This window comes from Nuphar pumila, chromosome 11 (assembly GCF_984573655.1).
Source record: "Nuphar pumila chromosome 11, dmNupPumi1.hap1.1, whole genome shotgun sequence".
Lineage (NCBI taxonomy): Eukaryota > Viridiplantae > Streptophyta > Magnoliopsida > Nymphaeales > Nymphaeaceae > Nuphar > Nuphar pumila.
Genome location: NC_143259.1, coordinates 83,297,047 through 83,312,875, shown reverse-complemented (window position 1 = coordinate 83,312,875; position 15,829 = coordinate 83,297,047).

Sequence of the window (15,829 nt, the reverse complement as noted above, 5' to 3'; positions counted from 1 at the left end):
CAATTTTGAAAAGAGTTGAAATTCTAATCTGGATTGGAAATTTTGAAATCAAGAGTTCTGGACCTCGAAATGACATGCTGTGCAGTGCAGTGATTTGAAATGCTCATGCAATGATATGCAATGTCATGTCTTATGAAATGTAATCTTGAATCAAGACTTGGAGATGTCTGTCTCTTGTCAGGAGTAAAATTTTGAACATCTGAGCTAAAAATAGAGAAATTTTGAGAGTTGCAGATGAAAATTAGACTTTTGCAAGGTCCGAGCTCAGAAAATGACCATTTTGCCCTCCAGCGATTTCAGAGGCTGGATGTTGATGCTTGGTGAAAATGTCGGGGAGGTGAGTGAAAATTTGGGGTGTTTACAGATGCCCCTCTTTGCTACTAAGCTGGCTCATGGCCGAGCTTAGTGGCAAAGAAAACACACCAAATTTGGGCTATATATAAAAAAAATGCCCCAGTTAGGAGGATCTGACTGGGTGTGAAGAAATTAGCCCGAGGAAGATGGTAGATATGAAGCGAAGAATGGAGAGAAAAGACTCATTCTGTGAGAGTGAAATTCAGGTTTATGCCCTTAACCTGGATGGGACAGAAATACCTCGCATGGAACGAAGCCCAGGTTTGACCCTTAACCTGATGGGACAGAAATACCTCGCATGGAACGAAGCTCAGGTTTTGACCCTTGACCTGATTGGGGAATGGAATATCTCATCGAAATGAGACTCAGGTTTGTACCCTTAACCTGATCGGGCGGAAGATGAAATACCTCTTTGATTGAGGCTCAGGTTTGTACCCTTATCCTGATCGGGCGGAAAATGGAATACCTCTTTGAATGAGGCTCAGGTTTGTACCCTTATCCTGATCGGGCGGAAAATGAAATACCTCTTTGAATGAGGCTCAGGTTTGTACCCTTATCCTGATCGGGCGGAAAATGAAATACCTCTTTGATTGAGGCTCAGGTTTGTACCCTTATCCTGATCGGGTGGAAAATGAAATACCTCTTTGATTGAGGCTCAGGTTTGTACCCTTATCCTGATCGGGCGGAAAATGGAATACCTCTTTGATTGAGGCTCAGGTTTGTACCCTTATCCTGATCGGGCGGAAAATGGAATACCTCTTTGATTGAGGCTCAGGTTTGTACCCTTATCCTGATCGGGCGGAAAATGGAAATACCTCATCAAAGGAGGCTCAGGTTTATACCCTTATCCTGATTGGGCATAAAATGAAATACCTCTTTGATCGAGGCTCAGGTTTGTACCCTTATCCTGATCGGGCGGAAAATGGATGGAATCCTCGAAGGAAGAGACCATGATGGAACCTTCGGATTTTGCACAGTAAATCCGACAGGGGTTTTGCAAAAGAAAGGAAAATGGGGTCCCTAAAGCTTGAAAAGGGATTGGTTTTGGGCGTCTCATTGCTGAGACTAAAATTAGCTTTTGAAATTGCCTTTTGCGGGAAATGATTGGTGGTTCGACCTCGAACCGAAATGGGACTGTCTATGGTGGGACAGTAGGGACACCGGGAAGTGTGAAAATTTGAGAGTTCATGCTCTCAAAGAAGGGAAGGAATCAAGTCCTTAGGAGGGATTTAAAATTGGTGTCAGGATGCATCGAAGACGGACATCAAGCTCTCACTTCATGTCAGGATAGCTAGAAAATATTGCCAAAATGTTGGAAATTTTGCTGTTGATTCATAGTTTTTGAAAATGTTGCACATTGTTGCAAAGATATTCTTTCTTTTCTACCCAAAGCATTACCTCCAAATAAGGTTCACTTCGTAGAATCGAGACTTGAAATCCAAATTGCTCGCCATTGACCTTCTTCAAGGAAGTTATCAATTTCCTTGATATGAACAGGGAAGAGAATTTTGATATTGTGAAAGCAATTGATGAAAGAGTATTGATAATAGAATTTCACAAGATTAAAGAGGATTCTTGATAGATCTGGCAGTTTGATATCCTGAGGGCTTCTCTCATGATACTCTTTCTGCACTCTTTTGGCTCTCTGGGTTTTTTCTACATTCTCCTTTATTTTGGAGATATTCTTACTTTTTCTCTCTTTCTTTTTCCTCTCTTTCTCTCTTTTGGGAAGGGTACGTCACAAACTCCTTCAACTTGGAGATGTTTCGATCCTTCTTGGATGATGGGTTTGGAGATCTTTGGGCGATAGCTGAAATTAAATATCTTTTAGGGATTGTCGAGAAGTTCATCACATCTGCCTTCATCTCGACAGTGCTTTGGACTTTCCCTGGAAGGATCCGTCACAAACTCCGTCATCTTGGAGATGTTTTGAATCTTCTTTGGCCCCGGGGGTCTACTCGCCTAATTCGCCTTCATCTTGACGACAGGTGAGAGATCCCTTTTGCGGATATTTAATTGCAGCTTAGGTGATTCTGAGGAGACAGGGTTTGGGTGAATTCTCTCTTTTCTAGCACTCAGGATATTTCCACTGTCTCGTCCTTACAAGAATAGCCTTTAACGATGCGTCATTGACTGCGATCAATATCGATCATCTACGGCTTTTCAATAACCTTGAATCTTCTTTTCTGGCCATATCGAGGATTTATCCTTCATCCTTTTGGTTGGCCAATAGAAAGAATTTGAATTTTGAATCCCTTTTCGCAAAAGCTTCGCTCTTTTGGAAGTGATGCTGAGGGTAAACTGACTAGTGCAATAAAGATTCTGAAATCAGCAAATAATTTGACAAATTGACAAAATTTTCTTGAAATCCTTAGTGAAAGTGAGTATTTGAAATCCGGCTCAACGCATCCGTGACAAAAATTCTCCTCTCTTTTTTCCCAAAAAGAGAGACTCAGGCTTAGCCCTTACCTGAATGGGAAATGGGAAATACTCCTCTCTTCCCTAAAGAGGAGGTGTTTGCAAAACGAACTTTCGAAGAGAAATTGAGCTTTCGTCAAAGCTCCCTAATATTAGGCTTCTCTTATGGAAAGGGGGCCGATAATAGTGAGGTCTGAAAATTGGGTCATGAAAGGAACGAGTTCATCACACTCTCCCTGCAAAGAGGGTCTTTCATGACGAAAATGGCCTAGTATGAAATTGGGGGGTCACAAGAAAAGCGAGTCTCCGTCGAGCCTCTCCCTTTGAAAGGGTTTCTTGTGTGAAATTGGAAATTGTTTTGCAAACGGTTCACGAAGACGCGAGTCCCTTCAAACTCTCCCTGAAAAGGGGCTAAGTGAACGAATTGGATAGCATGTGAAAAGAACGAGCTCCCTCGAACTCTCCCTAAAAGGGTCTTTCGCAAGAGAAAATGATTGAAATTGGATATTGAGATTGATTGACCCAAAGGTCGAAATTGAAAATTGGAAAATTGGTTGCTGAAAATTGAATGACCCGAAGGTCGAAATTGGATGACCTGATGGTCGAAATTGAGAATTGATTTGACCAAAAAGGTCAAAATTGAGAATTGATTGACCAAAAGGTCGAAATTGGGTGACCCGAAGGTCGAAATTTGGAAATGAAGGTCAAAGATTGGAAATTGATTGACCCGAAGGTCGAAATTTGGAAATTGATAGGCCCGAAGGTCGAAAATTGGAAATTGATTGACCCGAAGGTCGAAAATTGGAGTTTGATTGACCCGAAGGTCGAAAATTGGATTGGTAATGGAAATCGAGAATTGGAAATCGGGTGACCCAGAGGTCGAAATTGGAGAATTGCCTGATTTGAGGATTTAAATTGAAATTTGGAGGGCAAAATGTCAAACTTGAGCATTTGACAGACTTTGATGACTGAAATGACTTGGATTAATCAAAGGAGAATGATGAGCTCGAGTCAGAGCTCGAATAAAATATAGAGATCACGAGTCGGAACCCAGATCAACAAATGAAGAGCTCGAATCTAAGCTTGAATGAATAGAGAGATCTCGAGTCGAAACCCGGATCAACAAAGGAAAATGAAGAGCTTGAATCTGAGCTCGAATGATGTAATGAGATCACGAGTCGGAACCCGAATCAACAAAGGAAAATGAAGGACTTGAATTAGAGCTTGGATAAGATAAGGAGAACTCGAGTCGGAACCCGGATCAACAAAAGAAAATGAAGAACTCGATTCAGGGTTCGAGTAAGGTAATGAGATCACGAGTCGGAACCCGGATCAACAAAAGAAAATAAAGAGCTCGAATCAAAGCTTGAACAAATAAAGAGATCTCGAGTCGGAACCCGGATCAACAAAGAAAAGTGAAGAGCTCGAATATGAGCTCGAATGAATAAAGAGATCTCGAGTCGGAACCCGGATCAACAAAGAAAATAAAGAGCTCGAATCTGAGCTCGAATCTGAGCTCGAACAAGGTATAGAGATCACGAGTCGGAACTCGGATCAACAAAAGAAAAATGAAGAGCTCTAATCTGAGCTCGAACAAGGTAGAGAGATCACGAGTCGGAACTCGGATCAATAAAAGAAAATGAAGAGCTCGAATCTGAGCTCGAATAAAGAAAGAGATCTCGAGTCGGAACCCGGATCAACAAAAGAAAATGAAGAGCTCGAGTCAGGGCTCGAGTGAATAAAGAGATCTCGAGTCGGAACCCGGATCAACAAAGAAAATGAAGAGTTCGAGTCAAGGCTCGAGTAAAGCAGAGAGATCACGAGTCGGAACCCGGATCAACAAAGGAAAATGAAGAAATCGAGTCAAGGCTCGAATAAAGTAGAGAGATCACGAGTCGGAACCCGGATCAACAAAGGAAAATGAAGAAATCGAGTCAAGGCTCGAATAAAATAGAGAGATCACGAGTCGGAACCCGGATCAACAAAGGAAAATGAAGAAATCGAGTCAAGGCTCGAATAAAGTAGAGAGATCACGAGTCGGAACCCGGATCAACAAAGGAAAATGAAGAAATCGAGTCAAGGCTCGAATAAAGTAGAGAGATCACGAGTCGGAACCCGGATCAACAAAGGAAAATGATTTGAATAAAAACCCGAGTCGGAACTCGGTTTTCTGGAAAATTGGAATTTTGAAAATGTGCCAGTTTGAGTACTGGATTTTGGAATAATACCAGTACGAGCGCTGGGTTTTGGTTCAGTATTGGCGATGATCTTTGAATCATTAGGAATTGTGATGGGACTGTTTGTTGAAATCCCAATACTGACCGGATTGTTATTAATGCAATTGAATGCAAATGAATATGGGTTGATGCATATGAATGCACATGTGCATGAAATGAGGAATTTGTTTATCCTGCCTGCATATAGAACAAAATTTCAAAATGCCCCAGTGTAACTGGGAAAGAAAGTTGGATCATTATTTGAAGGAAACAGGAAGGATTACAAGAGGAGAATAAATGTTTCAAGTATAAAACTTTTTCAAGTGTCGAGCATTGATAGGATCTGGCAATTCTACCCCATCGGCATTGATGAGCCGATATGAGTTGCGGGGTAATGCTTCTTTGACAATATAGGGACCTTCCCAATTTGGCGACCATTTGCCGCCAGGACGATGCTTGAGATAAGTTGTGGATCGAAGTACTAAATCATTGACTTTGAATCTTCTTTCGATGATAGATTTCGCATATTGCCTGGCTACTCTCTGGCGATAGGATTGAGTATGCTCTGCTGCTTTTAGCCTTCTCTCGTCGAGTAAGTCTAGTTGCACTAGTCGCTGCTGCTGGTATTGATCAAGAGGTAATTGCAGAAGTGAAGCAAATTTCAAAGCGGGCTTCTGAACATGTAGCGGCAATACTACTTCTGTTCCATGGACCAGTTCTGATGGAGTAGCATTCGTTGGTGTACGAATGGTGGTCCGATAGGCCCACAGTGCATCGTGGATCTTCTCATGCCAGTCACGGCCTGTTTCCACAGTTCGCTCCAAGATACGAATTAAAATCTTGTTGGTGGCCTCTGCCTGACCATTCCCTTGAGGATAATATGGAGCGGAAAAATGGTGATAGATCTTGAATTTTGAGCAGAATGTCTTCATCTTTTCATTCTTGAAATGACTGCCGTTGTCTGACACAATATCATGCGGGATGCCGAAACGGCAAAGGATGTTCTTGTGGATGAAAGAGACCACGTGTCGGCCTTCTACTGTGCGGAGACTGATGGCTTCTACCCACTTGGTGAAATATTCTGTTGCGGCAAGGAAGTATTTGTGGCCATTTGAAGCTGAAGGAGTGATGGGACCTACGACATCGAAGGCCCACATAGAAAATGGCCATGGAGAGACAACAGACTGTAAATAAGTTGCCGGAGCATGAATGGATGGTGCGTGTATCTGGCATTGCACACACTTCTTCACATAATGATAACAGTCTTGTTGCATAGTCTTCCAGTAGTAACCTGCTCTGATGATTTGCTTGACAAGGGTTTGGTAGCCAACGTGACCACCATAAATACCTTCGTGTGCTTCTCGCACGACTTCTTTGGCCTCGTCTTCATCTAAACATCTGGAATATTCTGAACTGAATCCGCGACGATAGAGGACATTGGCCAAGATGAAGTATCGAGTAGACATACGCTGGATTGCTTGTTGCTCTTTCTTTGAGAGTTCTGGAGGAAATTCGCCAGTTTCTATGAAAGTTTTGATGTTGTAATACCAAGGCTTCTTCCTTTGCTCAGCCTGGTTTACTTGTTCCGCTGGAATGAAAGCAGGTTGGTCAAGTCTGCCAATTTCAAAAGAGCGACAAGATTCTCCATTCTTGAATGCCATAATGGAGCCTAAGCTGGCTAGGCTATCGGCCACTTGATTAAAATCTCGCTTGATGTGAAATAACTGAAATTCTTTGAACTTGCTGACGAGAGCTGAAACAATTTTCTGATAGGGAAATAACTTCTGATCTTTGACCTGCCATTCGGCTCGAACTTGATTGACAACAAGTAGTGAGTCACCGTAGGCATGTACTCTCTTGACATTGAAGTCTAATAGAATCCTTAGACCTTGAATCAGGGCTTCATATTCAGCCATGTTGTGAGTACATTGAAAATCTAACTTGAGGGAAAACGGAATCATCTCTTTTTCTGGAGTGATTAATAAAATTCCGATGCCTATTCCGGCCATGCTCTTAGAACCATCGAAAAATAAATTCCAGACTGGAGATTGCTGGATATTGCAAATTTGCTCATCAGGGAAGTCATCTTCGGCTTTCTCTTCTTCGGCCAGAGGAAAATCCGCCAATTGATCTGCAATTGCTTGTCCTTTGATTGATTGCTGCGAGACATATTCTAGGTCATACTGCATCAGTAAGGCTTGCCATTTTGCGACTCGTCCGCTGAGGAAAGGTTGCTCTAAGATATACTTGAGAGGATTGAGTTTAGACAAGATTTTGACTTCTGATGCTAGCAGGTAGTGTCTTAGCTTCTGACACATCCATACCAGAGCTAGGCAGGTCTTCTCTATTTGAGAGTATCTCTTTTCATAATCTATGAAAGTCTTGCTCACGTAATAAATGGCGTGCTCTATCAGGCTGCCTTCTTTGTATTGTGCCAAGAATCCGCCGCATGCGACTTGATTGACTGAGATGTATAACAGAAGAGGTTTTCCCAATTCTGGCGGCTTCAGGATGGGAGGATTAAAAAGATACTTCTTGATCCGATCGAACGATTGTTGACACTCTGGTCCCCATTCGAACTTCACTCCTTTTCTAAGCAAGTGGTTGAAAGGCTCGCATCTCATCGCGAAATTGGAAATGAATCGCCGGATTGACTGCATACGTCCTTGAAGGCTACGTAGTTCTTTGAGATTCTTCGGGGGTGGCATATCAATGATAGCCTTTGCTTTGGCTGGGTCAACTTCAATTCCCCTTTTGCTGACCAGAAAACCCAACAATTTGCCTGATTCGACTCCGAAGACACACTTTTGCGGGTTAAGCCTTAACTTGTAAAGAATAAGTCTTTTAAAGACTTGATCAAGGGCTTCGAGGTGATCTTCTTCCTCTTTAGATTTCACGAGAATATCATCAACATACGCATCCATGATTTTGCGCATCTGATCGTGAAAGATGACAGCCATTGCCCGTTGATACGTTGCTCCAGCATTCTTGAGCCCAAAAGGCATAACCGTATAGCAGAAAGTGCCCCAAGGCGTAGTGAAGGAAGTTTTGGATTGGTCACGGGCGGCCAACTTGATCTGATTGTAGCCGGAGTATCCGTCCATGAAAGAGAACATGGCATGTCCTGCCGTGCTATCGACTAGAAGATCGATGCTTGGAAGTGGATAGTCATCCTTCGGAGTTGCCTTATTGAGGTCTCTGAAGTCTATGCAAATCCTTACTTTGCCGCTTTTCTTTGGGACAACGACGATATTGGCTAACCAATCCGGGTAGTCAATAGCTCGGATGAATCCTGCTTTGAGCAAATCTTCGAGTCCTTCTTTGACTTGTTGTTCTATTCTGGGATCCATTTTTCTCAGCTTCTGCTTGACTGGCTTAGCATCCGGCTTTAAGACAAGACGGTGTTCGACTAATTTGGGGTCTAAGCCCGGCATGTCTTCATATGTCCATGCGAACACTTCTTCATGCCGCTTGAGAAAATCTGTAAGCCTTTTCTTTTCTTCCGGATTCAGACTGGTTCCGATCTGGAGAATTTTGGGATCTTCCTCTGAACCGATATTGACATTTTCAGTTGGATCTTGTACTAGAGGAGATGGTTCGTCCTGCTTCTGAATTGCGGCGAACTCCGGTAATTCCTGAAGAGACTGATCATATTCTGTACAATCATCAGACTGCTTTGCACTCTTGTCATTTCCGGTGCCTGCTTTGATTCTGTGAATTGCTGTTGACTTCTGAAAGGCCTTGGGATTGAGAACGAGCTTCTTGATTGTCCGAGAGGTCATTCTGAAATTTTGGAGAAGAAATTTTGGTTCAGACAAATTGGCCTATAGTAAGACAAGCAATCATTTGAAGAGAACCATACATAAAATGGCATTGAATTATAAAATGATGAGACAGACAAAAAGGGAGTAGATGGCATCCGGATAGACAAAAAGACTTGAAATTTTATTGATTGAATTGATCAATGACATTGGTAAAATGAGACATTTATTTGGAAAAGAATAGAAAGGAAATAACAAATGGTCTTCATTGTGCCCCTTTGACAAAAACAGTCTTCCTTGCTGTTGCTCTCAACTCTTCTCAGATCGAGGGGAACTCATCTCTTCTTTCGAGGCTGACGAGTACTGGGATGCTGTGGTTCTTTTGCCTGATCTTGTCTCAACCATCAAATGGTATGGATGCTCTCTGCAGGGCAAAAGACCTGATTAGATTTTGAGGGAATTAGCTTTTGGAGGAAATATTTGCTGAAAATATGGTAGACAATTTGGAAAAGATGTCACATTACTAGGGACTGAGTCGTCGTGGGAATCACGACAATTGTGTTGTCATTCCTTCTGCAAAAGAAATAAACAACGAAAATGTGCCTTGTTACCTAGGCGAGGTCGTCAAACCACAATGGAAGGAAATAGAATTTTATTAAAATGAGAAGAATAAGATTTTATTGATCTTGACAAAGAGGTGGGGGACAAACAATTTGCCACTATTCACGATAGTCGGCAGACACTCTAGGACCTAGAAAGATTTTAAGAGAGACAAAGGAATCCCAGCCGTAGCGGGCAGAATGATATGCCCCGGACCATTGTGCGGAGGTGAGATCGAACTCTGCCATAGTTCCTGATAACAGTCGGGCTTCGACATACTGCTGCCTCTGGGAGAACTGCCGAACACATCTCTCTGGTTGGTAGTAAGTGCAGAAGAATGGTCCCAGCAACTTGAACCGCTTGCCATAAGCGTAGGTATATCTGGGAGGAGATATTTGCCGATCAAAATAGTCCCAAACAATGTCATCCTCTTGAATGTTGTTGATCATAGACCGGTACTGCGCCACTGGAAGGAGTTCTTGACCATTGTATCTGAAAGAGCTTGCTCGGGCTGGAACGTGCTGGAAAAACCAGGACTGAAGTGCGTAGATGCATCCTTCAACTAAAATGGACTCTCCGAGTGAGAATCAAGTCAGACCTCGATAAAAGAAGGCGAGCGCTGCCATGGCTATAGAGAGGCGATTGGTTTGCCGACTTCCCCATCTTCTCATAAGCTGGATTATCCTGATGTCCATGTAGTTCTGTCCATCTGGGAAAAGGGACAGTCCTACGGTGCATAGAACCATTGCATTCTGAATCTTTTCTTTGGCTGTTCTTGAAAGCGTGCTGACTTCGACGAAGGTCCCGTACTGGCGGTACAACTCAAGTAGGTCAACATATTCATCTCCTTCTAACTGGATCAGGGGCCAAGATCGGCGGCCTGTCATACGAGCTAAGGAGTCTCGGGGGTCCAAACCCTTGACATTGATAAGGAATTGATGCTCTAATGGGTCGCTTGGTCGACCAGCTGGTTCTGGCAACCCCATGATTTCTGAAAATTCATCCATTAAAACAGCCATCTCTCCCCATGGGAACCAGAAGGTACACGTCCGAGGATTCCATCGCTCCGCCATTGCATGGATCAGGTTGCCATTGATGGTCTGCTTTCCGACTGATGATGCCAGCTCTAATCCGCACTCGCTCAAATGGTCCGGGAACATTCGGGAAAAGCTCTTTAGCCAGGAATAATACCACCGGGGAATGAAAGTTCCGGTGCTAAGAGCTCGATGTTCAGGACGACCTTGTCGCACCTCGAAGGAGATGTGACCTTCAGGAAAGATAGGATCGACTTGACTGGATGCCATCGAACTGAAAACAGAGAAAGACTCAGAATGAGACTTAGGAAAATGTGAGAAATTTTGAAAAATTTTGCAGGCAGGATAAAAATGCAGCTAGAAATTCGAGATCCAGTAGAATGGTAGAATGTAAAATCGCCTGGAGTTTTGAAAGAAATGGGATATTTGTGAAATCATCCAGGGTTTGAGAAAACATCTTGTGGAAAATAAAGATGTTTTGAAAAAGGCCTAAGAAGTTTGGAAAACATTGGGAAATATAAGAAATTAAGGAAATCATACACATACAATCACATCCTGCACAAACATTCATGCACATTCAGCACTCCCTAAAAGGCTGACTCTAGATGCATCAATTTGAAAACAGCTGTAGGACCTTAATCCTAACTCTAGGTTCAGATCATCTTTGTCCAATCCAGTTATGCCGATATACTCGAATTGAAATCCGAGGTACGTGGCATAGAATTTCAACTCTGGTTCTAAGGTAAGGTTTTCCAACATCCTTGAGCGCCTACCGATATACTTCGGACTGTGGCCCGCGGTACGTGGTAGGGGGGTGTTAACCCAAATAGTTGGCCCAGTTGTGAGGCTCTGTCCCGAACTATGGTTCTGGAAGAGAGCCCAGCAACGTGAAGACCGGGTAATGATAGGTAATGGAGATTTGAAAAAAATGATCACATGCAAGAAATAGAGGGCTCTAAGTCCTAGAGAGATAGACTTTTGAAAATCTTTGAAGAAGCATACAATGTTTGCATTCAGATCATAAACTGAGGAGAGTTGTATTTAGACCTAAGTCTATGTGAGCATGAAAATTTCTCCTCAATATGGTCCTACCAAACCATGCCTAAGCTATATGCATTCAATGTCAGCTGGGTCAGAATCTAGGCTCCTAGGCTCACATGATATTGAAAGTAAAAGAGCTGACATTTTATGAACATAATTTTGATAATTGAACTAAGTCAAGCACTACTTTGACCAGACGAGGACAGGTCCCATCACGGTCGCCAAACCTATTATCGTCGCGAAATTTTTCCCTCGTCTCCCCTTCCTTTTTCTCTTCCGCAAGGAAGGGGAGACGAGGGAAAAATTTCGCGACGATAACAGTACAACGCTACTTTGAATGTATGAGTGGATGACGTTGTTGAGTCAGTCCTGCATAACCTTTGTGAATGTGTCATGGTCGGTATACTACTGGACCGATTGGGAAAGAACCCCATTGATATCCGTACGACTAAGTGAAGCTCGGAGAGCTGTCCTTAGATTCGTAGGATACGGATGTGCCAAGCATAAAGGCTTGAGCTAGACATCCATTCGTGACTCTGAGGAAGTCAAGGCTAAGTCGTAGAGACTTAAGAGGTTATTCTAACTCACAGCCCTGAAGAGGCTTATGCGAAGTCATGACGACTTGCGTGGATGTTCAACTCATAGCCCTGATGAGGCTTTTGCGATATACGCTAAGTCATGGAGGCTTGAGCGTCGTATTACGAACTGCGACCCTGAGTGGTCTATGCATTTACTTGAGTTGAATAGATAGGTGTTTGCCTACTTACCAGACCATCAGTGGTTCTGACCCCGTTTTATGGGGATTTCAGGTGTTGAACCTGCGTGGCGATATGCGGAGCAAGGCGGCATCGAGTTCCAGGGTTTCTCTAGACAGAGTTGTACTGCTTCCTTTTTATTGAACCTTCACTGCTTTTCTAAGCAGTAGTGTTGTAATAAACATGTGCTTTCGATAAAATGGAACACTTTGGTGGTCAATGAGTTGCTTGGCCAATACCTGCAACGTGCTCGGAGTTTTCTAAAACCGACGTGTAACGCCCCGGATTTCCAAAACAAAACTAAGTTAAAATTTTCATGAATCTTTTTTTTTTTTCATTGCAGCGGAACTTAGAAAAGCTTTTAGCAGCGGAATAAGACGATAATGAGTCGTCAGTTTTAGAAAACCCCGAGCACGTTGCAGGTATGTGGTCAAGCAACTCATTGACCACCAAAGTGTTCCATTTTATCGAAAACCACTTGTTTATTATAACATCACTGCTTAGAAAAGGAGTATAGGTTCAATAAAAGGAAGCAGTACAACTCTGTCTAGAGAAACCCTGGAACTCGATGCCGCCTTGCTCCGCATATCGCCACGCAGGTTCAACACCTGAAATCCCTATAAAACGGGGTCAGAACCACTGATGGTCTGGTAAGCATGCAGTCATACATCCATTCAACTCAAGTACGATAATGACCACTCAGGGTCGCAATGCGCAATAACGACACTCAAGCCTCCAAGACTTAGCGTATATCGCAAGAGCCTCCGTAGGGCTATGAGTTGAACATCCGCTCGAGTCCTCATGACTTAGAGCAAGTCTTTTCAGGGCTGTGATTTGAATAGCCGCTTAAGTCTCCACGACTTAGCCATGACCTCTTCCGGGTCTCAAAGTGATGTCTAGCTCAAGTCTTCATACTTGGCACATCCGTATCCCATGCATCTAAGGACAACTTCTCGAGCTTCGCTTAGTCGTGCGGATACAACACGGGTCTTTGCCCAGTCGGTGCAGTAGTATACCGAACATGACACCTTCACAAAGGTTATGCAGGACTGACTCAACACGTCATCCACTCATACATTCAAAGCATCGCTGTACCTAGAACTAATGCATTGTTTGATAATTAACCGCTCTCGCCTTTGGTACGCAGGTAGAGCTATTGTCCGGGCATCAACGCGACGTTCTGGGGGTTGATTATTCTATGTATTTTAGATACCCCAGAGGCCTGTTGACCCTATCCATAGTAGGGCAGTGTGTTTCAACTGGGAGAATCCTACTAGGCCCATATTCGGATGCATCCTCTACTTGCAGTAGTTGGGTTCAATCCTTAGATCTTAAGGATAACCACGACCCCAAAACCCATGAGTGACTGAGGCCATCGTGGACTCTATCAGGTCCAAAGTAAAATACATGTCACTCAAGGCTGTACCATCACTGTCATTCCACAGTGAGCATAATTCCTGAAGAGGTCTGCCAGTCTTACAATTACTTGGACAGAATCTGCATGCCATTTAGGCAGCCCGTGCTTTCAGCACTACGGGAGTATGTACCCGACCCCATTCAGTCTGCCCCAACACAGTCATTACTGAGGGGGTACCCCTAACACGATCTTCAACCGCGGGGTATGTGCGACCTTAAGTCTTATTCATATGCATGCAGAACACCGCTCTTTGGCACTTCGGCCACCACGAGCATCACACCTCTTTGGGTGGAAACAACACACTCTGGCTCTTCGGCCCTTACGAGTCTGGTTGTGTAACCGTTTTCAATGAGCATGCATATGACTCGATCTAAATAGATCGGCTACTTGGCGTATTTTTACGCAACGAGTCCAAACCTAGCCAAGGCGCAACCTCTACTCCGGCTCAGCGGCCCTTACGAGCAAGGTGCCCTTGCAGGCACAAGGATACGAGCCGATCTGGCATCGTTTCATCAACGGACATCATTATGCCGTTCCATTGGTTCCGGCAGCTCTTCTGCCGACCATCTACCGGCAGTGGTGCGACGAACCCTTCTACGTTGTAGAGGGCAAACCATGAACTGGGTAGCACTCTGCTATATGTCAGAGTATCCTGCTACGTTCTTTCTGAGCTATTCTTAGTTTCTTCAGAAATTTCAGCAGCACTTCCTTTCTTTTACGATGAAAGCGTGCGTTTCTTTTATCCATTTTAGCGGCATCTCCCCTCTTTGGTAAGAAATCGCCACGCTTAATCCGGGGAAATGGATGCGCACCGTTGTGCGTACTTTACATCCATCAAGGTTGCAGGAACCCTTGGCCATAGCCAGGCCATACGTAATTGACTTAGTTTTTACGTAAAGAGCATTTTGCCAAAAAGCTGAAGCCTTTCCAATAGGAGCTTCATTCGTCAAGCAGAATCTTGAACAAGGAGCGGTCAAGGAATCGCATGGGCGATTTGGAGTTGATCTCCATTTGAACGCTCATTTATGCGCTATATATGTAGTATAAGCAGAAGCCTTTGCTTTATACAGCGGCGGCGTAAAGAAATGCATATACTATTGTTCAGGGTGTGTAACTGAACGAAATATTCTACATATATAACAAAGCAGAAGCCTTGGCATCGTTCGACGCGATGGTGTAAGTAAATGCATAATCGGAAGTGCAGTAATCGGAAGTGCAGAAAACAGGGAGCCTTGGCATCATACGACGCGACGACAAAGGTAAATTACACAGCCTGTGCGATTAGACGCGTCGGCAGAATCAGCAGATATACACCTAGATCCGTATCCAACGATAGTTACGAGGCGAGCGGGTGAACACCGAAGTGTTCTGAAGGGCTCAACCAAGAACTAGGGTGAGATACCATTTTAAAAACGCATATACTGCGTGTTTAAACATAGATATATCCGACGATAGTTACGAGACGAGCGGGTGAACACCGAAGTGTCCAAAAAGGGCTCAATCAAGAACTAAAGCAAGATACTACTTCAGAAAGTATATTCTATATACAAACAATCAAATACTTGAGAGAGATGGATCAACGAAGCGAACTTACTTCAAATCGTGGAAGAAACGGCTCCGGGTTGCTTCTTTGGCTTCGAGCCTTCCTTCGAGAGGTCAGACTAAGTCAGATGAAGCTGACTTAGTTGAGAAAGAGGTAGAGCAGGTCAAGCTACTCAACCTAAGTGGTTTGAACTAAACAGGGTTCGATCCAAGTCAACTGGGTTCAGCAGGTTCGAACTCAGCTCAAGTAGGCTAAGTCTGGGTTCAGAAACCCAAACCGGAATCAGGACCAAAAAGGACTTTGACTTTGACTTTAAACCCAACTAGGTTCAAGTCAAGTCAACTGGGTTTGGACCAGGTCAAGTGGGTTCAGACCCAGGTCAGGTGGGTTAGGACCAGGTCAGGCAGGCTCAGGCTAAGTGAGGCAGGCTCAGACCAGGTCAGGTGGGCTCAAGTGGGCTAGGCTAGGTAGGGGAGGTTTAGGAGAGAGAGAGAAGGCAAGAGAGAGAGGGGGTCGATTTTTATGAGAAGAGAGAGAGTGGGGAGGGCTATTTATAGCCCAAGCCCACCTCCTCTTGGGTTTTTCCATGCCCCTTCTACCCCCTTGGCTTCTTTTTAATTCCAAGAGGTTCCTTGGTGTGGGGCCCACCTAGATATTTCCATAGGATATTTTGTGGGTTCCACCAGATAT